Below are 20,322 nucleotides of genomic sequence, written 5' to 3' on the forward strand. Positions count from 1 at the left end.
CGGCTCAGCGGGGAGCCTGCTTCTCCCTCTGACCCTCTCCCCTCTCACGCTGTTTCTCTCTCGCTCGCTCTCTAATAAATAAATAAAATCTTAAAAAAAAAAAAAAGAGTCAAGGAGGGAATTCCAGCCTCCCAGGGGAAAGCCATGGGTCCCAATATACTCAGAACCCCAGGTAATACACCTGAGAAGTGCCAAATCAAGGGTCCAAGGAAGAAGGCCCTGAAGTGCTACTCAGTTCTCTGGGGACTTAGAGAGCTCTGGAGTAGCTTTAATGGGGAGAGTCAAGACCAATCATTAAATGAACCTAAACTGTAGAAGTTGTAGGTACACTAAGCAAATGTATGACTTCTGGGCAATCAATTCCTCTCACTTTCCTTCCTTTGTAGAGGGATGAATGAGAAGTGGTCTGGAAAGCCAACTCTACCACGTTCTGCTGTGATGTTCATCATGCTGAGCCCCAGCTTCCACATCTGGAAAATGGGAAAAACAGCTATATAACAAGGTTGTAGTGAGAATTAAATTGGACAGCATGTACGGAAAAGTGTAATCTTACATTTTAAACTAAGTGGGTGACAAATGTTATTTCCTTTTCACCAACTCCTTCCCTTTGCATTCTAATATTCTCTGCTCTTCTGACCAAATTTACCCGACGGTTGCTTGATTTTTTTCTGATCTTAATCAAGTCAGAGAAGGTTAGTGAGGTCATGGTGCATAAACCATGCTGAGGGTCGAGGGCGAGTTTTAGGTAAATTGTGGTTTTAATGTATGAGAAAGAGCCTGTAACTAGTGGGGGTTTCCATTTTTCAGTGGTAAGATGCTGCAAGCATGGGTTTGCAGTAATGCAGAGCTCCTCTGCTCTCGGCAATCTTGTGGCCGAACGATGTTTTAAAAGCCCCTGTGTTCAGATGACCCTGCTACTGATTAGTAAAGTGTCATTTCTATTTTTAGTTCCACAAAGAGAAAGGCAAGTGAAATTTGCCCCACTTCACTATCTCCAAATGGACAATATTACTGAACAATTATTTAATGTCCTCACAACATCTGTTTTTAAAAATATTTTTAGGTCCATATTGAAACTGCAAGTTCATGGATAGTCCAAATATCCAAACTCCGATGCCCAACTGGGTATTCTTGATAAGAAAACTTTTTCCCCTTGTCTACAGTTAGTATTTGTCACTTGCCACATACACATGTTGAGTGAAGAAGAGATTAAGCTGGAAAAGTCTATGTTTCTAAAATAATACTGGGGATGGTTAACAGGAGTTCACACTTGCAGAGCATTCTATAGGTGGCAAAGAGCCTTCATTGCTATCATTTCTCTTGAGTGTCCCAATCACTCTGTGAGGTACACATGGAAAGAAATTTTACCCAACAACAGATGAGAAAATAGAAAGTCTGGGGGTTTAAGCCATTCATCCAAAATCAAGCTGCATTTCCTGAGCTGTAGTGCTCCAGGAAGACCTCTGGCCAACTCAAGGCATGGAGCTAATAAGTTCATCAGTTATAAATCCTCGTAATGCATGAGCTCCATGCTGGCCAGCAAAAAAAGGGGAGCAGGTGGAGGGAGACTTGGGCACAAACCACTAGCCTCTAGAAAAGTTACATACAAGTTAGGAGGAAGAAAATAGACTGAGGAATACACAAGACTGGGGAGCTCAAGGTAGAGGTGGTGTATGCGTTTCCTGTTGCTGCCGTAATAAATTATCACAAACCTGGATGACTGAACACAACACAAAGCTATTCTCTGACAGTTCTAGAAACCAGAAGTCCAAAGTTAGTTTTTCTGAGCTTTAAAGTCAAGGTGTCAGTGGGGAGAGTTTCTTCTGGGGGCTCTAAAGGAGAATTTGTTTCCTTGCCTTTTTAAGCTTCCAGAGGCCACTTGTGTTGACTTGTGGCCCCTTCCCCTTCTTCAAAGAGCATCACTCCAATCTCTGCTTCCATTGTCACATAGCCATCTCTCTGGATCTGATTCTCCCACCTCCCTCTCATAAAGACCTTTGTGATTACAGTGGTGGCAACCAGATAATCTCTCCATCTCAAGAGCGTTAATCACATCTACAGGGTCTCTTTACCATGTAAGGCAACATATTCACAGGTTTCTGGGATTAAGATATGAGCATCTTTGGAGCCATTCCTCAGCCTACCACAGGTGACAAGGTGACAGGTGGATGGTGGCAGCCGTTTCTCTTACTGGTAAATGCATCACTTGCATGGCTGTGTTTGCTGGTCTGAAAGCCACACTCCTCGCTGCCACCTGATGTGTAGGGGCCAAAATAGAACACATATCTTCTGATTCCAATTAAAGTGCTCTTTCAGGCACATCATACCTGCCATCTCAAAACTATATTTACATTCATTTTTGCAAATAGTTCACCCCTGTATAGATGGTAATTAATATTTGCATAATGCTTTAGAGTTTATAATGTCCTTTTTTATTTACATGAAGTCATTTAAATCCCTACAATAACCCTCTGAGACAGTTGTTATTAGCATATTTTACATATGAAGAAGCTAAGGCTAGGAGGGGTGAAGTGATTTGTCCAAGGTCACCCAGCTGGAAAGGGCAAGACCGGAATGCAAATCTCAAAAGTTTCATCATGTGCAGCTCTAAATAACGAGTCTATACTTAAGTCCACTTTACTAGAGGTGGTAGTTTATCTTTTGGGGATATTATAAAGGTGACTGGGATCTCCAGTGAGTTCTTGAGAGAAAATGAGTCAATAAATGTGAAAGTGCTTTGTAGCAGTATGACTCACTACTACAGGAAGTTATTGATGGTATTATCACCATCATCAGCAGCAGCAGCAGCATCATCACCATCATCACCATCCTCATCTACCCTGGAGACCAAGAGAATTCAAACAGCTCGACACCGCTAATTGCTGTGCTTAAAACACTGACCCCAACTGTCTCACAGTCCCTGGGGACAGTGTCATAATAACACATCTCAGGGTTCTGTGGTTTCTTGGCCGCTGGGCAGGTGTAGCTGGCGGGACCAGAGCCCCAAATGGATAAGCCAAATTCTTGTGCCCTTGTAGGTAAACAAGGCGCCCTTTGCTCTACGGAGCAGGCGTTCCCAGAAAAATCCACGTTGTGAGAGAGGACACTGACCCTTCCAGGTGCATGGTAATATAGCTTTTCCTGTTTTTTTGCCTTTTTATTTTTTTCTCCTGTCTTTCTTCTTTTGTTTTGATGAGGCCATTTGCTCTGCATTTCAATGTATCTAATTTGGTGGAGAGGAGGGGTTAGGAGGTAATTGGTAGGGACAGGAGAGTGAGAGCCAAGCTGCTGCCTAGACCTGGCCCAACTCTGGTGGGTGGAGCTCCACCACCACCGCCGCCCCGCCCTCCCGATGACACCTTTTGTTCAAGAGCAGCAACAAGCTTCTAAAATTTGCAACTTCAAAACCAGACCAGGGGACTACGGAGAAGGAATAACCAAGGCGTCCTCCAGGGGTGGCTGAGCAGTCAGCCGGGCCCCCACCTCATTTGAGTGAGACCGCCAAGAGCCTTCACGTGGGGCCTGGGCCACAGGACCACAATTAGGAAGCGCTCCCTGCTCCTCACAACGGCTACCCTCGCCAGGCATTGGGGGACGGAAGAGAGGCAGGTGCATTCAAATCATCCTGGTTTGACCAAGGGAAATGAAGCACTGAAACAGCTTGGTCCCACAATGAGTCAGGTTGGGGGGCAGGGAGGGACACCCAGAGCCATCTGACCCTCTTTGGGAACTAGTTCAGTTTATGGTCACCTAGCCCAGGCAGTCTGGTGCTTGAAGGGAATCTCAGTTCTTGCACTTTGTTGCTTCTGGGGCAAGAGGCACTCGACTGCCAGGGGTCTCTCTTAACAGTTGGATCCACCTGTAAACACAGTTGCTTCTCAGACAAGTTCTCGCCTTCTGAAATGCACCCCTCTCCCCAACAACCATCTCTGCCCTCTCAAATGCTACTCACGCTTCCTGCCTAGATTCTACCTCTTCCAAGAAGCTTCCCTCATCCCTTCAGCTAAATCTAGAAATCTCCTCTTCCTGGGAACCATCATTATCCCTTTTCTCAGATACTTATGCATATCATTTTTTAAACAAAAATAATTTCTCACCTATTAAATTTTGCACCCTGCTAAGCACTTTCACACTTGCTATTTAATTTGCTATTTAGATTCCCTTAATATTAGACAGAAACTCCTTGAAGACAGAGATTATATCTGACTCATCACTCCATCCAACCCCCCTTCCCCACACTATGCTTTCAACCAATAGTTATTGGGTTAATAATTTTAGAAAATAATTTGAAAAAATCGTAAATTAATAGAGACTCTGAAGTAGGCATGGAATGACCTGTTTGTCCACATCCCACTCAAGGAAGCCAAGGTGACCAGTGAGAATCTGCCCGAAGGTAACCGTGGCTGCCTATGGGACTCAGGGTCTGAGAAGGGCTGATAGAGTATACTCACGGGTTACCTTGGGTCTTCATCTATCCCCCTATCCCCACAGAGCTCCTTGGGAACCCTCATTTGGTTCTAGAGTTTTAGGTACCACTGATATCCTGAGGTCTCCTGAATCTCTATCTCCACTACTTCTCTTCAACCACTACATTTTTCTTCCCAGATGCACCCCACATCTCCAGTGGGGCATTTTTGCCAAAGCTTAAAGCAGCATGTCCAAAAAAGAATTCACTTCTCCCACCTCTCACCCTAGCATTACTAAAGCTGGTCCATGTTCTTTGTGTTCAGCCCCGTGAGTAGCATTTGCATCCTCTCTGTCTCTAAAGCTGGAAATCACCGGGTCATCCTCACACACTTCCTTCCCTCACCCTCCACATGCCAGTCATGAAGCCCTAGGAGCTTAACTTCAGAAACAGATAACCCCTCTCCACCCTGCCTCTCCATCCACAATGCTCCAGCTTTCCTTAGCTTTCAGCAGGACCACAGCGACATCTGCTCTCTGTCCTCCATGTCTCCTTGGGTTGCCTTCTTCAAAAGCAAATCTCACCAAGGTATGCTCTTGCTTAGGAATCCCTCCTAATGATCCACCACCTGTAGAATTGAGACAAAATTCCTCAATGGGGGCACGTGACACCCTTCACTGTCTGATCCCAGTCTTCATCTCCTGCCCTCTCAGCCTACATCGTCACCCTGAACTTCTTACCCCAACATACTGATGTCTTTCACAACTTGGGGCTTTTGCTCATGCTGTTCCCCTTTTCTGGAATGTACTTCTTCCCTTCTCTGATTGGAAAACTCAGTCATATTTCATGACCCAGCACACATTTCACCATCTCTGTGAGGTCACCACTTACTTCTTCCAGGCAGAACTATTTGCTCTGTCCTGATCTCCCACCACATTTGTTTATATCTCTGTAATACCACTGACCGCACTCTACTGTAATTTTGCTTTTCAGGTGTCAGTCACTCCATTACGCTTTAAGATCCAGGAGGTTAAGAACCTGCGCTTATTAATTTTTTATATCGTCAGGGTCTAGCCCAAGATCTGCTCATAGCGGGCGCCCTGAAAATTATGTATCAAATAAATCATCAAATACACTCAAAGGTTCTCTATACTAAAGGAAGCATTACACTGAAGTGAACTTGGCTCCGGACGCCAGTCCCAGCTCTGCTGTCACTGGTCGAAACGAAGATGGACTTTGAAGTCAAAGGTATTGACTTCCGAATCCCATCTCTACAACTCACTAGCTGTGTGATCTCAGGCAAGCAACTTCCAACTCTGTGCCTTAGTATTCTCATCTCCAAATGGGGATCATCACTACTTCAGAGCATTGCCATGGGTTACATAAGAAGTTAAATGTGAAGCGTGTGGCACAGGGTCTGGTACCTAACAAATTGCCATGACTATTACCATGAATTAGCTGCATTGCCCTGGGCCAGCCCTTTCCTCTTCCCAGGCCTCCTTGGAAACTCTTTGTGTGAGATGAAGGTTTAGATGGGCATGTATGAGGTTCCCTCAAGCACCATCACTGTATGCCTTTATAGCAGTCCAGATTTGCAGTGATCTGCATTCAGCCCTGAAACTACCTGCCTGGAAAGAAAGATTAATCATCCCTTGGGTATGAGCTTTGCCGCTGCACCCAAAGTCAAAGTCATCCACCATACTGGGGATCCTTACGAGCACGAACTAGTGCCTTTGCTCTCCTGTAGAATCTGGCTCAGATTTGGACTCAGAGAAGCTACTCCGGTCTACTCAGGAGAAGAAACAATGACAAGAAGGAGGCCAGTCTCTGTGAGGCCAACCAACACTGATAATAGGGACAGCGCAGTGCACGTTTCCAATCACACCGTGTGCTGCTCACTTAAATGACTTTGCGAACTTATTTCACAATCCTGTGTTCATCCCCAGTTCATTCATTAATGTCCTGTTAACATCTTAATTTGAATTGTGGCCACTGCATTTCATACAAAGAACACACATGAGTCTATTTAAAGTTTTGTGGATTCTCCCAGACAGGAGGTGTCTTTCTCCCACATTTGCATATTTAAAATTTATTTTTGACATCTTAATATGATTATTTTTGTTCTTGTAATGTCATGGAGTAAAAAAGAAAAATAGCTGGTTGGGTTTCTTTCCCCAACATTAAAAGCAGGGAAAATAGCCAATTCTTTGGAAGCCAGTTGTTTGGAGTAAGATTTGAGGTCTTGCTGAGTGAAATAATTAGGCACTTCTAAAGAATAAAGTAGCAAAGCATTGTGGGAAAACAGCACACTCAGGCCATTCAGCAGACCGCGGGCAGCTTTCCCACTCTAGGGCAATAAATATCTCCAGAGAGCCACCCAATGTAGGGGAAAGAACACAAGCTTTGGGGTCAGTCAGACCTGGATTTAACCTCATCCTTCCCACCTGCCAGTTGTGAGATTCCGGCAGTTTCTTCAATTCTAAGAGACTCAGTTTCTCCAGGTCAAATAAAGATAATAATAGTGCATACTTCATGGTGATGTTGAGAGAATTGAAGGAACTGTAGATAAGCATGTAGTGGATATCAGTAAATATTAGTTCTCATTTGTGCTGAGAGCATGGTCCAAGTGGGCGAAGCTACTTACCTTTTTACCCTACCTTGTTCCACAAGGGAATTAAGACAATTTGTATGGACACCTCTAATAGAACAAAGTGAAATTAATGCAAAAAAAGGACAAAGAAAACGAGACAGCAAAGTCTGGTGATAGAGTAAGTTGTACTCAAGAAATCAGGCTGATTTGCAAGAGGCACACGGAATCCTGCGGCCATGACATAGGTGTGCGACAAGGTTCAGCACTTGCGGCGTAACCTGTCACTCAAGAGAAGCCCAGTCCTTCCTCATTGAAAAACCAAAGATTATTTTTCCCCCTAAGGTAAGTGAGCCCTAGGAGACAAAAGACTTAATCTCCCTTCTCTCCTCAGCAGTTATTTTACTGTGTGACCTGGTAGGAACCACATTGCTGATCTGGGTCCCCATCTCCTTGTCTGCGCACATAGAAGGCTGGGCGAGGTGAGGTCCAAAGCCCTTTCTAGCCCCTACATTTTATAACTTGATTCTACTCTCAAAATGTCTACAGCTTCCTCATCTGAACACTGGCAATTCATGTGACGTTCTCATTGAAATTCATCAGTATACTCCGACAAAACTCATTCTTCATTTGGAAGTTTAGGCTCATTTCCTTTCAGTCCTGTCATGGGGCTCATGACAGAACTTGGGGAACCGACATTCTCAGTGTAATAACCACTTGTTACTTCGCTAAACCTTACAATGGAACTATAAAAAACAGTTAATGCTAACTTGGGCAGATCCGGGTTTATTCAGAGAAAAGGTATTTTCTTCTCTGCCTTCTCCATTCTCAGTTCCTAATTTTGTCAATCTTTCATTATATATTTGGAATGAATTTTTTCTGATAATTTCCTTTGTTCTCATTGGGAATGTCTAAGAATCTGATAACAGAGAACGTAGGAAGCAGCTGACGAAGAGGCTACTATATATACTCTGCTCATGAAAAATCAGTTGCTCAGAGGATCACTCTAGTCCAGCTCTTTAGCCATAGCCTCTTGATCTACATTCTAGGTCATAACAGGTCTAGGTCTAAGGGTAAGGGGGGCTAGATGGAGAGGAGAGATATTTGGACATTAGGAGAAGTCTATATAACATCCACTTTACCCACCACTTCCTTTCTGTCCCCTCTGAGACTGTCCTCTTGTAAATCCCCACCTTCTCTAGGCGGGAAAAACTGTGCCCCCCCACCCAATGCCCCCCTTCTCTGGCACTACATCTTTCATGTGCCTTACATTCCACCAGATTCTGTATGCTGTTACTCAGACTGTCCCTCAGAGAGGGTAAGTAACTTACCCAAAAACGTACAGCCACTAAAAGACAGAGTTGAGGTTCAAATTCCAGTTTGTATAACCCCAAAGCCAGTAAATTAATCCTCATGGTTAAACTGCATCTTTGATAGAATTTTATTCTAAATTTTTCCATGAAAGCGTTCTCAATTTCTCTATTAAAATGTGTTTGTTTGTGTGTGTGTGTGTGTGTGTGTTTCCCAATCCTTTAACTGGGACATTCGAATGCGGTTTGCCCATTAGACTCACCTGGGAATCTTTTAAGACTTTCAAAGCTCAGGATATACCTCAAAAGAATTAAATCAGAATCTCATCTCTGGGAGGATGGGATACAGTTTCTTAAGCTCCCCAAGAGATTCAAAGTACAGACGAGTTTATACTACTGTTATAACTCAGTAGAACTCAACCCTGTATCATTATTATCATGATTATAAAATATAAGATACTTGACAGCAGAAATCTTACTTTATTCAAACTTGTGGCTCCCATAGCACTGAGGAAAAAAAAAGTAGTAGTTCAGTGAATACTATTAAATAGTCACATTTGTCCAATTTAAATTCTATCAATTTAAACAAACATGGACAGATTAATAAGAGACTCAAATGACAGGATTAGAAATCTCTGATGTTTTGGAGTGTTTCCTGAGTTGGAAAAGGCCAAGGAGTAAAATTAGAGGACATTAATAAGGTCCTTAACAATTTTCTCCAATCACTAGAAAAGTAGGGCAAGATTGATGTGTCTTTGTTTTTAATCTCTGCTAAAGAAATGGGTCTAGGCTGCCAGAGAAGTTGAGTGGGTTAGACCTTAGGAACCAACTTTCAATGATCCAGAATGGAAAATTCTAGAATGGTACCAAAGAAGTTCATAGACTTGTTTTCTCAAGAGGGGCTTAAGTCAGGATGAGACCACATATTGCTTTCAAGTTCTTAATGGAAGAGTCTGGATGAAACTTCCACTGTGAACTACAAAGAGAATATTATTTTTTCAAGCTGGCAATGTGGTGAATTCCTGATTCTTTCTGGGAATTACAAAACAATCCATTGTATGGGGCCCAGGCTATAAATTCAGGCTTGCAGATTGCTCAGAAGACAGTTTGAGAAAGCAAAAGGCAGATTGTCCAATCTGGCTGCTCTGTGTGCCAGGAGTTATTAATTATGTCTGTTCTAATAACAAGAGCTGGGAAGCAGCAAACTCAAAACATGCGGGGAAAACAAAACAAAATAAGATGGTAGTTTGCCTTAGTGAGAGGAAGTGAGAGGCAACAGCTATGACAGCAGGCTTGGTAAACTGGGTACAAACCCTGTCTGCAACAGATTTTAGCTGCAACTGGACGCGATCTCTATAGTAGCTACAGAGGTCATGGAATCCCAATGGACTCTCTGACATCTGCCCAGTGACTGATGAAGTCACCTTCTTTTCTGTGCTTTTCTGGGATGGGTGAGTGATGAAGGGAGAAGTCATTGAGAGAGACAAATCAGAATCTGCTGTCCTGTGGATCATAAGTTGTTAGAGTTGGAAGGGACATTACAGATCAGATAAACAGTCCAACCCTATCCATTTCTACACATGAAGAAACTGAGTTTCAGAGAAGTTAACTGACATAATCCAGGTCACCCAACAATGGCAGACAAGGACCAGACTTTTCTCCATTCCAATGTCTTGCTGGTTAATGGTAGGCTCCCTTTCTTCCTACCTGAGAAATTGGCTTTCCTTAGACTCCTACCAGCTCCTTGAGTAACCAGCAGCCTCAATAGCACATTTGCTGGGGCACCTGGGTGGCTCAGTCATTAAGCATCTGCCTTTGGCTCAGGTCATGATCCCAGGGTCCTGGGATCGAGCCCCGCTTCGGGCTCCCTGCTCCGCGGGAAGCCTACTTCTCCCTCCCCCACTCCCCCTGCTTGTGTTCCTTCTCTCGCTGTGTCTCTCTCTGTCAAATGAATAAATAAAATCTTTAAACAAACAAACAAAAAAAAATAGCACATTTGCCTGTGTGTTTTAGCCTCCATCATGGGTGTGGTCCTAGGTCAGCTCTGCTCAGTCCTTACAACTCTTCTCATGATCTAAACCTCAGATATTCAGGCTCTGGGATGCTTTGACATGTCTACCAAATGTTATACGGCAGTTTCTGCTTGGTGGGATAGTCATCATTTTACCAATGAAGTATACATAAGGTTGGTTGTACAAAAGGCCATCAGATTTTCCTGCGGGTGTCGTCCCTTGACCTACCCACCAGCATGCTGCCTGAGAGTTCTCTAAGACTCAGACCTGACAGGGCCATGCTCCTCTCTGACCTGCTGGACTCTGAGCAGATTGAGGGCAGGAACTTGGCTTTATTCATCTTCATATCCTGCTTGTCATCTGGAAGATACTCAGTAAATTTTACTAAGTGAATAAATCTAACACTTAAAGGGAGAACTTTACAAACTAGAACTCAGAGGAAAGCAATGAGGACTGTGAAATTTTGAATAGGATAAAGGATAGCTTAAAAAACGAAATAGTCAACTTGGAGAAGAAAATACCCATGGGGGAATTCATCACCATCTTCAAGTAGCCAACAGGCTATCTTGGGGAAGACAAAGACTAGGAGAAACTACCTAAGTGGAGAATAACTTCAGATGAACATAAGCAGCAGCTTTAGGAAAGGTAGTCCGTGCCCCATCTCTAGTGAGGACCATCTCTTGATAAGAAATTGAAGGGAGGAGAGAATCCGTAGGGGAGGGAGCTTGGCCCATGACTTTTAAGTCTAAGGAACCATGGACAACTTGAAATAGGGAAGGTTTGGAGGCACTTTCATTTGAGGAACATTGAAGGCAAGGGGTGAGTATCTGCTGTAAACTGGACTGGAGATAGTGGTAGGAAAAAATTGAGTTCAATGGTAAGACAAGCACGCTTGACCCTCCTAAGATGCCTCGTTTTCTAATAATAACAATACTGGTTTTGGAGTGCTTCTATTCGGCAAGTGCTATATTATACCGTTAGCCTGGCTAATGATAATTCTGATACAGCAACAATCAGGAAGCCCCATTTCATACAAGTTCAACTTGAAAAAATAAAGGGAATTGATTTTTAAAAACATGCTGGCAAGGTTTCTGTGAAACTGGCACACTCAGTGCGAGAAACACAAATTGAATACAAATTGAAACAATCCTTTCCCAGAGCCATTTGGCAATTCTTCTCAAGAGCCATAAACTCTTCTAATAATCCCACTCCGAGGGATTTACCCTAAGGAAAATAACTCTGAAAAAGAAAAAAAAAAAAAAAAAACCTGTATGCTCAAAGCTCTCTAAAATATCAAATGCTGGAAAGAATCCAAAGTCCCAACGATTTGGGAATGGTTAAATAATTTATGATATGTTAACTCCATGAAAAATTATGTAGCCATTAAAATGATAAATGGGAAGACTTTGTGGCAACATGAAAGACATATAACAAATAATGTTCAAGGATAAGAGTGGAACGCAAAATCATATATGTGCTCTGATTATAACTCTAAAAATAATTACGACTAGAAATTGAAAGGGACAACAGAGAAATAGACAAGCGGTTGTGTTTTATGAGATTTTGTATATAATCATTGTATACTTAAAAAAAAAAAAAAGAAAACAGAGAAGCCCTCTTGCTCTAGGTAGAGAAACCTGAGTCTCACAGCAGACTCACAGCATGTTAGCTAGAAATCATCGCATGGGTCCTTGGCTAACACTCTCATTATTGGGGAAACTGAAGCCCTAAGAAAGTAGCCTGTCTGTCCCACGAAATTGGGGCAGAGCTGGGACTAGAACATGGAAGGTGCAAAGTAGAGGATCCCTGGAACATTACATTTCAGAGGCGGATAATTTGTGGAAACACATGGAGTGAAGAGGACAAGAGGGAAAAAAAATAGGGTCGCCTGTCATAAAAATTCTCAGATGTGGGTAGTAAATTCAGTCAGTTGAGAATGTAATATCCTCTGTCGACTGAAGACCAGCTACCATCCACTCATTAAGTACATAATGGATCTGGAAAGGGAGGATGTTTTTCTGCCTTTAAAGGCCATCTCCTCTCCATCCTCATTACCACTTCCCGAGGTCAAGGTCTCATCAATCATTCTGTAAACACTTCGTAGGCACCTGTTATGTCCCAGGAGCTGTTCTGAACCTGGAGATACTATGCTGAGAAAGAGACTCAGAGAAAGGGTTCTGATGGTGCTCTCATTTCAGAATTGGAGACAGTCAATTCACATGCAAGCAAACAAATGATGTAATACTGTAATGAGTACTATTTAAAACATAACAACAGGAATTTGTGATGAAGCATAAGCAGGTAGGGGATGAATATGGAGTGTGGAGGCGACATGATCTGATCTATAGATTTGAACGCTCACTAGCTGCTTTTATTATTCTGGGACAATTGCAACAGCCCCCTCAGCAATAGTCTCTATCTCTTCTTACTGTGGCCATAGAGGTCTCAATAAGATGTAAATGTGATCTGACACTGCTCCATCTGAAAACTTTCAGAAGCTCCTTGTCACCCCCAAGATAAAGCTCCAGGGCTGCACACAGCTACTGAGGTCTCCACCATAGGCTTCAGAAGTCACATTCAGCCAGTCACAGCACATGTCCTGCACCCCACCGCACGCAGCCTCCTCGAGAGCCCCCCTGGAGCCTCACTGGTCTCCTGGCGTGCAGCCCACTCTACTGAGGCTGGGCGTTCACACAGGCTGTTCTCTCTCTTTGATCCCTCTTCTCCCTCTTGTTTATAGAACTCTTCCCCTTCCTTTAATGTTTTGTTTGAATGTCTCCTCTTCTTAAAAGTCTTCCCTTACTCTTCCAGACAGAGCAGATTAGCCACGGCCTTCTATGTGCTCATAGCACGCTTTGTTCACACTTGCATGATAACACCTCCCACTGAATCATAATTATTTGTGTATGTACGTATGGGGAGCAGGGACCGTGTCTTAGTCATGTTTTTATATCCAGAGCCAAGCACAGGCTGGGCACCTCAGTGTTAGTGGCTATCTAGCAAATGAGTTAGTTCACAGATCATTGGATGGAAGGATGGGTAGGTGGATGAATGCAGAGAGTCTATCCCCCCTCATTTTAAAAGCAAGGCAACTCTGATCTGGTTCATCATCTGTGAAATGAAGAATCAGACTAGATGATTTTTTTAAGGTTACCTCCAGCTCTGATGTTCCAGGTTCTGAGAGTCTGTAAATCATGACTGGTTATTGCCAATGGAATCAGAGAGCCTTCTTGGCATGGCTGCATGAGCAAGCTCGAAGGGCTCCCAGGTTCATGATTAAGGATCAAAGAGCCTGTGGAGCCCTGCTGCACTAGGATAAATAAAACCTGGGCACGGGCTGGGTGTCCTCCTGTCCCAGTTGGCAACGCTCACCATTACCCCAACATACCTGCTGAGGGAAGAAGCTTCAAGCAAAACAAGTTTTGAGCCGGCTCAGCAACAGCGTAGCTATACATTCCTGTAAATTTCCAGTGCCGTGGGGCCCCTGGGTGGCTCAGCCGTTAGGCGTCTGCCTTCAGCTCAGGTCATGATCCCAGGGTCCTGGGATCGAGCCCCACATTGGGCTCCCTGCTCAGCGGGAAGCCTGCTTCTCCCTCTCCCACTCCCCCTGCTTGTGTTCCCTCTCTCGCTGTCTCTCTCTCTGTCAAATAAATAAAATCTTTAAAAAAAAAAAAAAATTTCCAGTGCCGTACAAGGGCCTGGACAGGCCAGTCCATGCCGCTATGTTATCTTGGGTGTGGTTTTCAGGATAGACTTGTGTAGATTTAGGTCAGAGGTGAGGACCGAAATAATCCCTAACTCAGCTTTCGATGGAGGACAAAAGAGTGACTATTCACCATTCTCTCTCTATCGGACCAGAGAAGGTGACCTGAGATTCCGTTCAAGCCACAGGGCCGATCTCAATGCCAGCCACATGTTCAGCCCTCTGTTAGGTGCCACAGGGAATGCAAAGAGGGATGAAACGGGTCCTGCACTCAAGGAGTCTATGCTCTAGTGAGGGAGATCCATAACGTACGTAAGACGTTCTTTGCGGAGCAGAGAGCAAAGGAAGCCCATGGAGACACAGGTTTGGTGAAGGAAGGAGGGAACACCTCACAAAGGAGGAAGGGTATTTAACAGACAGAAATGGCATTCACCGTGGCAGTCAGGAGAAGTGCCTGCACTTGGCTATGGTGCAGTCCGAGTGCAGGACAGTGGAGGAAGGTGGGCAGTGTGTTTGGCTACAGCAGAAGGTGTAGAAGAAAAAGAAGAGGGATTTTTCACCATGCTGGGGAGGAGGTCTTGAAGACCTGCCTCATTATTTATTCAAACATATTTACCCAGTGTCTATTTTTGCCATGCCCTCTTTCTACCTTTGAGTGCCAGTCTCCAAGGTTTAGAATGCATCCTATAGGCCAAGGTGGGGGGTCACTGGGGGATCCTGAGGGGCCATGAGGTGGACAGACGAAGAGCCTTGCTCTGACTGTTTCCCTTTCTTAGTGACTTGACCTCTGGTAGCAGCGGATTGGTAGTGACATCACTCAAGCCTCGTGGAGAGTTGACACATGACCTTGTATGATCCCACCCTAGGAGATATTGTGATCAATTATCTATTTGTAATCAGCGCAAGGCTATTATAGAAAATATCAGGCTGACATGTGCGCACACAGCACACAGGCACACAGAAAGATCACTCTGAGAAGCTCCTGGAGCTAAAGAGAAAGCACCTTTCTGGCAACAGTAATAGAAGGGGTTGGGGTCCTCCGACCCCAGGGCGGGTCTCATGTGAGATTTCCCCCTTCACTCTGGGAGGCAGCAGAAACCGCAGCCCCCTGTGATTTCTCCTGCACAAACAGCAGATTTCCAGGCCCGTGATCCAAGGCAGGGGTGAGAGCACCGAGCGTGGTGAGAGGAAAAGAGACAAGTCAGAATTCGAAACCACAGAAAAGAAAACACTTCTAAACCAACAGAGCAGCTCATTTTAAAGAGATTGAGTCCTGCCTTTCAAAAATGCAATTGGCATTAAAATTGTTGATTTCCTTCTTCCTCTTCCTACACAGGGAGGAGTTTACCGTAAATTAATTTGGAAGTTAAGTGAGTACAAACTTACCTTTGAAAGCACCCAAGAGGCAGAGAGGGAAGTGAATCAAGCTTAAAACATAGGCAACGCAAAGAAAGATACTAGGAATTTAAACCTGTATGGTGCCTTTTTATAAATTTACTCTTGCAGATGTGGGGAGTTGTATGGCTCTTTGCTGTTTTTGAAAAGTTTTTATTTTGACTAGATCCGGGGACTCCATTCGTTCTGTGAACTGTCTCAGAGCCTGAGCCAGGGCTTTTATACAGAAGGGGACTTTCAAACAGTATTAGATGACCTTCAAGCACTATTGATAATTATGAGTTCCCAGAGTGCCTGCGCAAAGGGCACATTTCTTCCCCATCTCTGTTTCCCGCTGTGTGGAAACTGCGGAACGCAGGAGTCCAACTGTTCAAAAGAGCTCAGGCCTGAGCCCGGGGAAGGTGAGCATTCTCCCATCAACTCTAACCTTTAACATCCACGAGACCGTGGCAGAGTCACACACCCCCTCTGGGCCTTAGTATGCTTGTATAAGAATCAGTGGAATTAGGCATGTTATTTCCGTGGTCCCTAATGAAGTGAACCATGCATTGATGCTAGACTGGCCAATTAAATGAATCAGATCCTTTTTCCCTTGATGTTCTTGACGGGGCGGGGGGTGGTGGTGGCAGGAAATGTCAAAATAAGAACTTAACATACACCAGGTACAATGCTAATACGTTTATTATTTCACTTGCCAACAAACAGATGTCAAAGATGGAGTGATTCAACTAAACCACAGCAACTCCAGTGGCCTGGTTGGGAGTGACTATGGGTGCAGCCCAGTTTCCCACACCTTCTGCATTTCCACCCAGGATCCCAGAAAAAGAGGTTACGATCTTAATGACGGTATTCGATGCTAATAGATCCTGAAGTATCTTACAAATTATCAAAAAAAAAAAAAAAAGCTTAAATCATACCAGTGTATGATTTTTGTGTTTGGCAAAGTGTGTTGTAATTTACTTATTTGGGAACTACGAATCAGTAAATGATATAAATGGTAACCAGATGAACCAGAATTTTCCATTGCCCAGAATACCCCAGTCCCTAGCCATCTTAGGTAAACAGGAATTTACTATGGCATTAAAATAATAATAGCCTCCAAGGACTAGATTCTGGTAGTCTCAGGCTTGCCAACTGTCCAGCAATGTGTCAACTGCAGAGAACACTCTCCACTCCAGCTGGGCATGACCGGGACCCAATCAGACTCCATTTCAGAAATCATGGGCGGTGTTTCCATGGAGCTCTGCCCGAAAAGAGGTGATCTAAATCTTGCATGAGAGATGTACATCAACAGGGAGCTTTGCCTAGAACACTGTGACCTAAAAAATCATATTAAGGAACTCAGAATGCAGAGTCAGTCTCAGAGACACTGAGTGACCTTGTGCAAGGCACCTTACAGACTGCCTTGCGTATTTGACTCCCCTAATGAATGGTGACTGCCTCTGTGTGTACCTGGGCCAGTGGCACACCCCAGCTAGGGGCAAATATTCTGATTTTCACTGCCCTATTTTTTAAAGGCAACCTGCTCCTTCTATTAATCATCTTGCTGTTTGTTTGTTCTGGGAGGCAAGCACTGATTTAGAGGAAAATTTGCCTAGTGGTTAGACTGGAACAGTATCTCTGCTGCATTTCCTTTTGGAGATCCTGCACATTTTATTTTCTGACATGCCTTGAATAAAGATGCCCATGATGCATGTAGAGCTCAGGGTCAGGAAGTCGGGTTCCTCCCCTCCCCCACCACCCTCCAGCCATAGCTACTCTCCCTTTATTATTCCCTTTACTAGGACTGTATAATACAATGTGTTTCCCTTTTTATCTCAGCTGCTGGGAAGCTCAAAGTCATGCTATATGCCTCATTAAATTTATTCTGCTTCTGAGTTTTCTTCCCCCTCACTGTCTTCTCCTTTCCTGACCACGTCTTTTATCTTTTGTCCATGTTTTGATGAAATTATCACCTCTATATCTCATAAGTTACTTTAAATACTTTTTGGAAGAGGCATGAGAATAAATCAATCATGTGGACTTGCATGTTCCATTAACTGCTTTGCAGATGGGAAAATTTGGAAAATTAATGCTGATCCTATGATAAAGTCTGAAATTTCACTTCTAACACAAATTAATCATTAATATTTAAAAGCTTAGATATAGTCACAGCTACGAACCTTTGCCTAGCCCTCGCCATTTATAAGGTGAGTGCTTTCAAACAGGTGCTCTCATTTTGTAATTAGCTTTACAAATGAGAAAAGTGAGGTTTGGAGAGCTTCAGTGGTCAGAGGTCACAGAGTTTGTAAACTCGGGTCTTCTGACCCCAAGTCAAGTCTTTGCCCCTGCGCCCCCGGCATCCTCGTTTTTCAATGACATCTCATTTGAGCCACTGTTCTTCTCATTGTCCTCAAACAAGTTGTTTGTGTTGTTTTTTTCAATGTGCCGATCAGATTGAAGCAAAAGGTCATCTTAGTGGTTATTTCTCTTGCTGAGGTGATCTGCAGAAAGTCTGGAAACTGCTGATTCAAGGTCCCCAAAGGGTCAAGCTTGAAATGATCGCTTCTAGAAGACATGGGACCCCTTGCATCATCCCGGGTTCCCTGCCTCAGTTTGCCTGCCACATCCCCTGCAGCTGTATTTGAGGTATAAAGGGACAACAGGGAAAGTATGAACTCTACTATGCATTTCTTCTTAAATAAAATACTTCTTCTTGGCCTCTCTGGTCCTTGAGTGGCACGCAGAATACCAAATCCACAGACTGCTGTGACAGTCAAGGAAAAGAACACTTCATTGCTTCTTGGGGCTTGCTGGTGTGAAAGCACTTGCAAGATACCCTTTACACGCAACCTCGGGGTCGTGTTGTTCCCCCAAGTGGGTCAGTCAGCCAACCTGCTTTCATGTGACTCTGAAAATAAGGTAAGCACTGCGTTTGTATTTTGATTTTCTCCCATTTCAGGCCACGCACCTACCCCCAACTGCAACTGTACCGAAAAGCTTCAGGGATAGATGGTCCAGAAGGTCCACTGCCTGTAGAAACTTCTAGAAGGCCAAGCACCCTAAAAGAGCTGTGCATCCAACACCCTTCTCTCTGATTTCCTTCTCCAGGTTTGGCCAGACTCAATGCTGGTTCCCCATTAGGCCTCAGATCCTACCCACAGTCTGAGGGCTGGAGAGGCTAATCTCAAAGGGCTAGAAATGAGTCAGTTTCCACGCTCAGCTTCAGGTGTGTGGCTTCCTGAAGCACAGACGAGGAAGCTCTAAATTTCAGAGTGATTGTTTTTTCTTTGCATACCATATCCGGAACTGAAACCACCAATTCATTTCACTTAAGCCCTCATACACTACCCTCAGATCATCAATAACATTCCAAATGTGAGATACCAAGACTTCATCAACCAAATCATTCTGTCTCTTCTGCTCTCTCTTCTTTTCATGGTGATCTTGTTAGCGTCTTTGTTTTCTTCTTTTTTGTTTTAGTCCTGACAACACAAGATTTGGAGACCTTTGTTTTCTTCACAGGTGTTTATGAGAATTAGGAGCCAATTATCTAAAACTCTGCTAAGAGTTTGGCCTTACTTGTAACTTTCTGCTTTCCCTTGCTAGTCAACTTGGCTGCCTATGAGTGTAAGTCATTGATTCAGTGTCCCATTCTAGAGGGCAACTGACATTGCCAAGAGCTTCCACACACGGGTCACCTCGTTAACCCATGAAAGCAGATGAAAGATGGGATCTGTGGAGATATCTGTGCAAACCATCTTCACGAAATAGGAGAGCAATGGAAAATCCACGCATCCTCCTGATGCCGGCCAGAGCATCAACACATTCGGAGAAGGAAGGGCCTCTACCGTTTATATAGTACCTTACAATTTATAAACCACTTTCACACCCTTTCTCTTGATTCTCACCAGAACTTGTGAAACCAGCCAGACAAGCATTATCCTCCCCAATTTAGAGAGGAGAGGACCCAGTGCTGATAAAGGTGGAATGATGGGCCCATGTGCTGACAGTGGAAAAGCCAGAAACCCCAATGGGAAGCCAGGTCCAAGTGCAGCATTTTTGTAACTCCCATCTAACCTTATATATAATATAATATGATATCAAAATCCATGACCTCATGTTACACAGTCATTTGTTGATATTGTTAGACTTCAGGTCTTTTGTAGGTCAGGGTGAATGGCCGTTGGTCATTACTTTTGTATAACTTTCTGGGCCTTTCTTTAAAAAACAGAGGAATGACATTAAATGCCAAGTTTCTTTCAGTTCTAACAGTCTGTTGGTCCCTGTGTCAGTGACTGCCAAATCCATGGGATGACCCAAAACTGTTACCCCGAGTACTTGTTACAGAGCATCAGTCCCCAGGATGATAGTAGCGTTAGGTTAAAATGGTCGCCATGGCCAAATAAGTTAGAGAAAAGCAGGATTATTCAAAATGAAACAGGTTGCTTTGCTCCAGCCCTTCTCAGAGCCTTTGCATGCAAATCTACAGGCGATGTGGGCTATGGATATGCAACATTCCTCTAAATTGGCCCTAGAACAGGGATCTCATGGAATTAGTATTCTATGGAGCATTTTGATTAACAGTGGGACACTCTCCAAGGATCCCATTGGTCTCTCAAAGCAGCAGGACAAATATCACGTAAAATTTTACAGCCAGCTCAGCATCACCTCTCTCCACGGCAGCCCACACCAGGACTGCACTTGCTGTAGGGTGGTCCTCCGGGCCCAGTACCACCTAGCATCGGGCAACCCAGCTGCACAATCTGGATCACATCCCTTTAGCCATGGAAGCCTTTGTACTGAAAAAACAAAACAAAACAAAACAACACAAAAACCCCTAATTCATCTGAAAGCAAGGACTTCCACATGTTGCCTGAATATAGGACTAGCGGCAGTTCCTTTTATTGCCTTGGAAAATTGTGCCCCTT

At 43.9% G+C, this 20,322-nt stretch overlaps 1 long non-coding RNA gene across 3 annotated transcripts in view; it reads right to left on the reverse strand.

Moving 5' to 3' along the window:
* Positions 1-20,322, reverse strand: part of LOC118006933 — a 63,976-nt gene that overhangs the window by 13,492 nt on the left and 30,162 nt on the right. The window contains exon 4 of one of the 3 annotated variants that reach the window (XR_004678228.1): positions 4,914-5,033. The exons of the other annotated variants lie outside the window; for them this stretch is intronic. This is a non-coding gene — a long non-coding RNA (uncharacterized LOC118006933). Of the gene's footprint in view, positions 1-4,913; positions 5,034-20,322 lie in introns of those variants that run through there. 3 annotated transcript variants of the gene reach the window in all.

Source organism: Mirounga leonina, unplaced genomic scaffold (assembly GCF_011800145.1).
Source record: "Mirounga leonina isolate KUSES-001 unplaced genomic scaffold, KU_Mleo_1.0 Mir_115, whole genome shotgun sequence".
Taxonomy (NCBI): Eukaryota; Metazoa; Chordata; class Mammalia; order Carnivora; family Phocidae; genus Mirounga; species Mirounga leonina.